The sequence below is a fragment of the Arachis ipaensis genome, chromosome B10 (genome assembly GCF_059453495.1).
Source record: "Arachis ipaensis isolate K30076 ecotype BB chromosome B10, ASM5945349v1, whole genome shotgun sequence".
Classification (NCBI taxonomy): Eukaryota; Viridiplantae; Streptophyta; class Magnoliopsida; order Fabales; family Fabaceae; genus Arachis; species Arachis ipaensis.
Window position 1 is genome coordinate 14396510 of NC_142435.1, and position 8408 is coordinate 14404917.

Genomic DNA, 8408 nt, shown 5'->3' on the forward strand with positions numbered 1-8408 from the left:
GACAGCTTGGTTCAGCCGCTTAGGCCAGGATTTTATTCCTTTAGGCCCTCCTATCCACTGATGCTCAAAGCCTTGGATCCTTTTTATTTACCCTTGCCTTTTGGTTTTAAGGGTTATTGGCTTTTTGCTCTTGCCTTTTGGTTTAAAGAGCTTTTGGCTTTTTCTGCTTGCTTTTTCTTTTTCTATTTTTTTCGGCATTTTTTTTCTTTTCTCTCTTTTTTTTCTGCAAGCTTTTGTATTCACTGCTTTTTCTTGCTTCAAGAATCATTTTTATGATTTTTCAGATTATCAAATAACATTTATCCTTTTCATCATTCTTTCAAGAGCCAACATATTTAACATTCATAAACAACAACTTCAAAAGACATATGCACTGTTCAAGCATACATTCAGAAAACAAAAAGTATTGCCACCACATCAAAATAATTAAACTAGTTTCAAGGATGAATTCGAAACCATGTACTTCTTGTTCTTTTGTAATTAAAATATTTTTCATTCAAGAGAGGTGATGGATTCATATTCATAACTTTAAGGCATAGACACTTAGACACTAATGATCATGTATAAGACACAAATATAAATAAACATAAAGCTTAGAAATCGAAAAATAGGAAAATAAATAAACAAGGAGATTAAGGAATGAGTCCACCTTAGTGAGGGTGGCGTCTTCCTCTTCTTGAAGAACCAATGGTGCTCTTGAGCTCCTCTATGTCTCTTCCTTGTCTTTGTTGTTCCTCCCTCATAGCTCTTTGATCTTCTCTAATTTCATGGAGGATGATGGAGTGCTCTTGGTGCTCCATCCTTAGTTGTCCTATGTTGGAACTTAATTCTCCTAGGAAAGTGTTGATTTGCTCCCAATAATTCTGTGGAGGAAAGTGCATCCCCTGAGGCATCTCAGGGATTTCATGGTGAAGAATCTCCTCATGCTCATGTTGAGGTCCCTGATCTCTTGTTTGCTCCATCTTTTTCTTAGTGATGGGCTTATCCTCTTCAATGAGAATATCTCCCTCTATGTCAATTCCAGCTGAATTGCAGGGGTGGCAAATAAGGTGAGGAAAGGCTAACCTTGCCAAATTAAAGGACTTGTCAGCCACCTTGTAGAGTTCTTGAGGTATGATCTCATGAACTTCCACCACCTCCCCAATCATGATACTATAGATCATGATGGCCTGGTCTACAGTAACTTCAGACCGGTTACTAGTAGGAATGATTGAGCGTTGAATGAACTCCAACCATCCTCTAGCTACTGGTTTGAGGTCAAGCCTTCTTAGTTGAACCGGCTTGCCTTTTGAGTCAATTTTCCATTGAGCTCCTTCCACACATATGTCCATGAGGACTTGGTCCAACCTTTGATCAAAGTTGACTCTTCTACTGTAGGGGCGTGCGTTTTCTTCCATTATTGGTAAGTTAAACGCCAACCTTACATTTTCCGGATTGAAATCTAAGTAATTCCCCCAAACCATGGTGAGTCAATTCTTTGGATTCGGGTTCACACTTTGATCATGGTTCCTAGTGATCCATGCATTTGCATAGAACTCTTGAACCATTAGGATCCCAACTTGTTGGATGGGGTTGGTGAGAACTTCCCAACCTCTTCTTTGGATCTCAAGTCGGATCTCCGGATACTCATTCTTTTTGAGTTTGAAAGGAACCTCAGGGATCACTTTCTTCTTGGCCACAACTTCATAGAAGTGGTCTTGATGGACCTTAGAGATGAATCTCTCCATCTCCCATGACTCAGAGGTGGAAGCAATTACCTTCCCTTTCCTCTTTCTAGAGGTTTCTCTGGCCTTAGGTACCATGAATGGTTATGGAAAAACAAAAAGCTATGCTTTTACCACACCAAACATAAAATGGTTACTCGTCCCCGAGCAAAAGAAGAAAGAAAGAAGTAAAAGAAGAAGAAAAATGGGGGAGAGAGAGAGAGAGATGGTTTCGGCCAAGGGGAAGAAGAGAGGGTTTTGTTGTGTGAAAATGAAGAGGAAATGAGGGGTTTATATAGGAGTGGGGAGGGGTTTAGGGTTCGGCCATTTAGGGTTGGATTTGGGAGGGAAATTATTTTGAATTTAAAGGTAGGTGGGGTTTTTGGGGAAGAGAGGATGGATGTGATTGGTGAAGAGGTGATGGGGAAGAGTGATTGAGTTGATTGGTGAGGGGTATTTGGGAAAGAGAGTTATGGAAAGGTATGAAGAGGAGAAAAGAAGTAGGTGGGGATCCTGTGGGGTCCACAGATCCTGAGGTGTTTGAGGATTTCTCATCCCTTCACCTTTTAGGTGTGTAAAACGCCCTATATATGCAATCCTGGCGTTTAATGCCAGACTGCAGCATATTTATGGCGTTAAACGCCACTTCCATGCTTGTTTTGGGCGTTCAACGCCAGTCCATAGCATGTTTCTGGCGTTGAACGCCAATATGGTTCATGTTTCTGGCGTTAAACGCCAGTCTGATGCTTGTTTCTGGCGTTTAATGCCAGCTTTCCTCTGGGTGCAATCCTGGCGTTTAAACACCAGACTGCTGCTTGTTTCTGGCGTTTAACGCCAGTTTCATGCTCTGTTCTGGCGTTAAACGCCAGCCAGATGCTCCTTACTGGTGTTTAAACGCCAGTAAGCCCTTCCTCCAGGGTGTTCTATTTTCAATGCTGTTTTTCATTCTGTTTTCGATTTTTCAGTAGTTTTTATGACTCTACATGATCATCAACCTAATAAAACATGAAATAACAAAGAGAAAATAAAATAAAAGTGATTAATTAACATTGGGTTGCCTCCTAACAAGCGCTTCTTTAATGTCAATAGCTTGACAGTGAGCTCTCATGGAGTCTCACAGATAATCAGAGCAAGGTTGGGACCTCCCAACACCAAACTTAGAGTTTGGTTGTGAGGGTTCAACACCAAACTTAGAGTTTGGTTGTGGCCTCCCAACACCAAACTTAGAGTTTGACTGTGGGGGCTTTGGTTGACTCTGCAGTGAGAGAAGCTTTTCATGCTTCCTCTCCATGGTTACAGAAGGAGATCCTTGAGTTTTAAACACAAGGTAGTCCTCATTTAGTTGAAGGACCAACTCTCCTCTGTCCACATCAATCACAGCTCTTACTGTGGCTAGGAAGGGTCTTCCAAGGATGATGGATTCATCCTCATCCTTCCCAGTATCCAAGATTATGAAATTAGCAGGGATGTAAAGGCCTTCAACCTTTACTAGCACGTCCTCAACTTGTCTATAAGCTTGTTTTCTGGAGTTTTCTGCCATCTCTAATGAGATTCTGGCAGCTTGCACCTCAAAAATTCCCAGTTTCTCCATTACAGAGAGTGGCATGAGGTTTATCCCTGACCCAAGGTCACATAGAGCCTTCTCAAAGGTCATGGAGCCTATGGTACAAGGTATTAAGAACTTTCCAGGATCCTGTTTCTTCTGAGGCAATCTCAGTTGATCCAGATCACTCAGTTCATTGGTGAGCAAGAGAGGTTCATCTTCCCAAGTCTCATTACCAAATAATTTGGCATTCAGCTTCATGATTGCACCAAGGTACTTGGCAACTTGCTCTTCAGTGACATCTTCATTCTCTTCAGCAGAAGAATACTCATCAGAGCTCATGAATGGCATAAGGAGGTTCATTGGAATCTCTATGGTCTCTAGATGAGCCTCAGATTCCCTTGGTTCCTCAGAGAGAAACTCCTTATTGATCTCTGGACGTCCCAGGAGGTCTTCCTCATTGGGATTCACGTCCTCTTCCTCCTTTGTAGGTTCGGCCATATTGGTTATATCAATGGCCTTGCACTCTCTCTTTGGATTCTCTTCTGTATTGCTTGGGAGAGTACTAGGAGGTGTTTCAGTGATCTTCTTACTCATCTGGCCCACTTGTGCCTCCAAATTTCTTATGGAGGACCTTGTTTCACTCATGAAACTTAAAGTGGCCTTGGACAGATTAGAGACTAAGTTTCCTAAATTAGAGGTATTTTGTTCAGAATTCTCTGTCTGTTGCTGAGAAGATGATGGAAAAGGCTTGCTATTGCTGAGCGTATTTCTTCCACCATTATTAAAGCCTTGTTGAGGCTTTTGTTGATCCTTCCATGAGAAATTTGGATGATTTCTCTATGATGAATTATAGGTGTTTCCATAAGGTTCACCCATGTAATTCACCTCTGCTATTGCAGGGTTCTCAGGATCATAAGCTTCTTCTTCAGAAGATACCTCTTGAGTACTGTTGGATGTAGCTTGCATTCCATTTAGACTCTGAGAAATCATAGTGACTTGCTGAGTCAATATTTTGTTCTGAGCCAATATGGCATTCAGAGTATCAATTTCAAGAACCCCCTTCTTCATAGGCGTCCCATTACTCACAGGATTCCTTTCAGAAGTATACATGAACTGGTTATTTGCAACCATGTCAATGATTTCTTGAGCTTCTGAAGGCGTTTTCTTTAGGTGAATGGATCCACCTGCAGAATGGTCCAATGACATCTTTGATAGCTCAGACAGACCATCATAGAATATATCCAGGAAGGTCCATTCTGAAAGCATGTCAGAAGGACACTTTTTGGTCAGTTGCTTATATCTCTCCCAAGCTTCATAGAGGGATTCACCTTCTTTCTGTCTGAAGGTTTGAACATCCACTCTAAGCTTACTAAGCTTTTGAGGAGGAAAGAACTTGGCTAAGAAAGCCTTGACCAGCTTATCCCAAGAGTTCAGGCTATCCTTAGGTTGAGAGTCCAACCATACTCTAGCTCTGTCTCTTACAGCAAATGGGAAAAGCATAAGCCTGTAGACCTCGAAATCAACCCCATTGGTCTTAACAGTATCACAGATCTGCAATAATTCAGTTAAGAACTGAAAAGGATCTTCAGATGGAAGTCCATGAAACTTGCAGTTCTGTTGCATCAGAGAAACTAATTGAGGTTTAAGCTCAAAATTGTTTGCTCCAATGGCAGGGATTGAGATGCTTCTTCCATGTAAATTGGAATTAGGTGCAGTAAAGTCACCAAGCATCCTCCTTGCATTGTTATTATTTTCGGCCATATCTTCTTCTTTTTCGAAAATTTCTGTCAGATTTTCTCCAGAGAGTTGTGCTTTAGCTTCCCTTAGCTTCCTCTTCAAAGTCCTTTCAGGTTCAGGATCAGCTTCAACAAGAATGTTCTTATCATTGTTCCTGCTCATATGAAAAAGAAGAGAACAGAAAATAATAGGGATCCTCTTTGCCTCAGTAGAGAGAGGTTCCTTTATGTGAGTAGAAGAAGAGAAGAATATGAGAAGGAGAAGAGAAAAACTTGAACACAGAGAGGGAGATGGGGTTCGAATTTTGAGTGGAAGAGAAGTGTTAGTAGATGAATAAATAAATAGAAGGAGATTAGAGATAAGAAAGGAATTCGAAAATTAAACAAAATAAGATAAAAATATTTTAAAATTAAATTTAAAATTCAAAAGTTAAAATTGAAATTGAATTAAAATTAAAATTAAAAACAATTAGTTAATTAAAAAGGAATTTTGAAAAAGAGAGAAGGGATTTTTGAAAATTAGAGAGAGAGAGAGAGAGAGTTAGTTAGGTAGTTTTGAAAAAGATATGATTGATTAAAAGAGATTTGAAATTTGTTTTTGAAAAAGATATGATTGAAATTGAAAAAGATATGATTGAAACAAAAAGATAAGATTGATTGAAAAAGATTTGAAAATCAAATTAAAAAGATAAGTGGTTAGAAAAGATTTTGAAATTGATTTTGAAAAGATATGATTGAAAATTAATTTGAAAAAGAAATTTAAAAAGATTTGATTTTTGAAATCAAAGTTGATTACTTGACTAACAAGAAACTAAAAGATATGATTTTAAATTTAAAAGATTGAACTTTTCTTAATAGGCAAGTAACAACTTTGAAAAATTTTGAATCAAAACATTAAATGCTAATAAAATTTTCGAAAATTAAGAAATAAAATAAGAAAAAGATTTTGAAGATTAATTTGAATATTTTCAAAAAAATGAAAAAGATTTTGAAAAATTTTAAAAAGGAATTCAAAAATATGAAAAGAAAATTGAAAAAGATTTGATTTTGAAAAAGATAAGATTTTTAAATTGAAAATTTGATTTGACTTATAAAAATAACTAGATTTTAAAAAATTTTGAAAAAGTCAACTCAAATTTTCGAATTTGATGAGAAGAAAAAGGGAAAGATATTTTTTTTTTATTTTTGAATTTTTTAATGATGAAAGAGAAAAACAACAAAAAGACTCAAAACATGAAGATTATGGATCAAAACACATGATGCATGCAAGAACACTATGAATGTCAAGATGAACACCAAGAACACTTTGAATGTCAAGATGAACACCAAGAACTTATTTTTGAAAGATTTTCAAGAAAAGAAAACATGCAAGACACCAAACTTAAAGATTTTTAATTTTTAGACACTAAGAATTCAAGAATGCATATGAAAAACAAGAAAAGACACAAAATAAGAAAATATGAAGATCAAATAAAGAAGACTGGCCAAGAACAATTTGAAGATCATGAAGAATGCAATGCATGAAATTTTTGAAAATAATTTTTGGAAAATTAAAAAGATACAATTGACACCAAACTTAAAACTTGACTCTAGACTCAAACAAGAAACATAAAAATATTTTTGATTTTATGATTTTATAAATTTTTTTTTATTTTTTTCGAAATTTAATTAGGAAAAACGAAAGAGAAGAAAATTTTTTTTTTGTATTTTTCGAAAATAAGAAATAAAAAGCTTAAAATAAAAATAAAAATACCTAATCTGAGCAACGAGATGAACCGTCAGTTGTCCAAACTCAAAAAATCCCCGGCAACGGCGCCAAAAACTTGGTGTGCGAAATCGTGATCATTCCTTCCTTGGTAACGGCGCTAAAAACTCAATACGCACATTCATGTTCTTAATTCTGTTTCACAACTTCGTACAACTAACCAGCAAGTGCACTGGGTCGTCCAAGTAATAAACCTTATGTGAGTAAGGGTCGATCCCACGGAGATTGTTGGCTTGAAGCAGCTATGGTCACCTTGTAAATCTCAGTCATGCGGATTCAAATGTATTAAGAGATTATAGTGTACTAAAAGATAATTAAAATAGGATAGAGATACTTATGTAATTCATTGGTGAGAATTTCAGATAAGCGTATAGAGATGCTTTCGTCCCTCTGAACCTCTGCTTTCCTGCTGTCTTCATCCAATCATTCCTACTCCTTTCCATGGCAAGCTGTATGTTGGGCATCACCGTTGTCAATGGCTACTTCCCGTCCTCTTAGTGAAAATGGTCCAAGATGCTCTGTCACGGCACGGCTATTCATCTGTCGGTTCTCGATCATACTGGAATAGGATCCATTGATCCTTTTGCGTTTGTCACTACGCCCAGCACTCGCGAGTTTTATGCTCGTCACAGCCATCCCTTCCCAGATCCTACTCGGAATACCACAGACAAGGTTTAGACTTTCCGGATCTCAGGAATGGCCATCCATGGGTTCTAACTTATACCACAAAGACACTAATAACTCGGACTCAGTCCCCTGTATTAGATATCCAAGAGATATCCATTCAATCTAAGGTAGAACGGAAGTGGTTGTCAGGCACGCGTTCATAAGTTGAGAATGATGATGACTGTCACGATCATCACATTCATCAAATTGAAGTGCGAATGAATATCTTAGAAGCGGAATAAGCTGAATTGAATAGAAAAACAGTAGTACTTTGTATTAATTCATGAGGAACAGCAGAGCTCCACAGCTTAATCTATGGTGTGTAGAAACTCTACCGTTGAAAATACATAAATGATGAAGGTTCAGGCATGGCCGAATGGCCAGCCCCCAAAACGTGATCAAAGGATCAAAAAATAATCCAAAGATGATGTAAATACAATAGTAAAAAGTCCTATTTATACTAAACTAGTTACTAGGATTTACAGAATGAGTAAATGATGCAGAAATCCACTTCTGGGGCCCACTTAATGTGTGCTTGGGCTGAGCATTGAGCTTTACACGTGTAGAGGCTTCTCTTGGAGTTGAACGCCAGTTTGTAACTTGTTTCTGGCGTTTAACTCCACTTTGCAACCTGTTTCTGGCGTTTGACTCCAGAATGCAGCATGGAACTGGCGTTGAACGTCAGTTTACATTGTCTATCCTTATTCAAAGTATGGACTATTATACATTGCTGGAAAGCCCTAGATGTCTACTTTCTAACGCAATTGAGAGCGTGCCATTTAAAGTTCTGTAGCTCCAGAAAATCCACTTTGAGTGCAGGGAGGTCAGAATCCAACAGCATCAGCAGTCATTTTTCAGCCTGAATCAGATTTTTGCTCAAGTCCCTCAATTTCAGCCAGAAAATACCTGAAATCACAGAAAAACACACAAACTCATAGTAAAGTCCAGAAATGTGAATTTTAATTAAAAACTAATAAAAATATACTAAAAAC

The 8408-nt window shown here is 37.7% G+C and overlaps 1 non-coding gene across 1 annotated transcript; it reads left to right on the forward strand.

The window, feature by feature from the left end:
- Positions 1–4509: 4509 nt before the first annotated feature.
- On the forward strand, positions 4510–4617 carry LOC148579210 (small nucleolar RNA R71). Its single transcript, XR_015896273.1, has one exon. It is a non-coding gene; the product is annotated as a small nucleolar RNA R71 (small nucleolar RNA).
- Positions 4618–8408: the final 3791 nt, after the last annotated feature.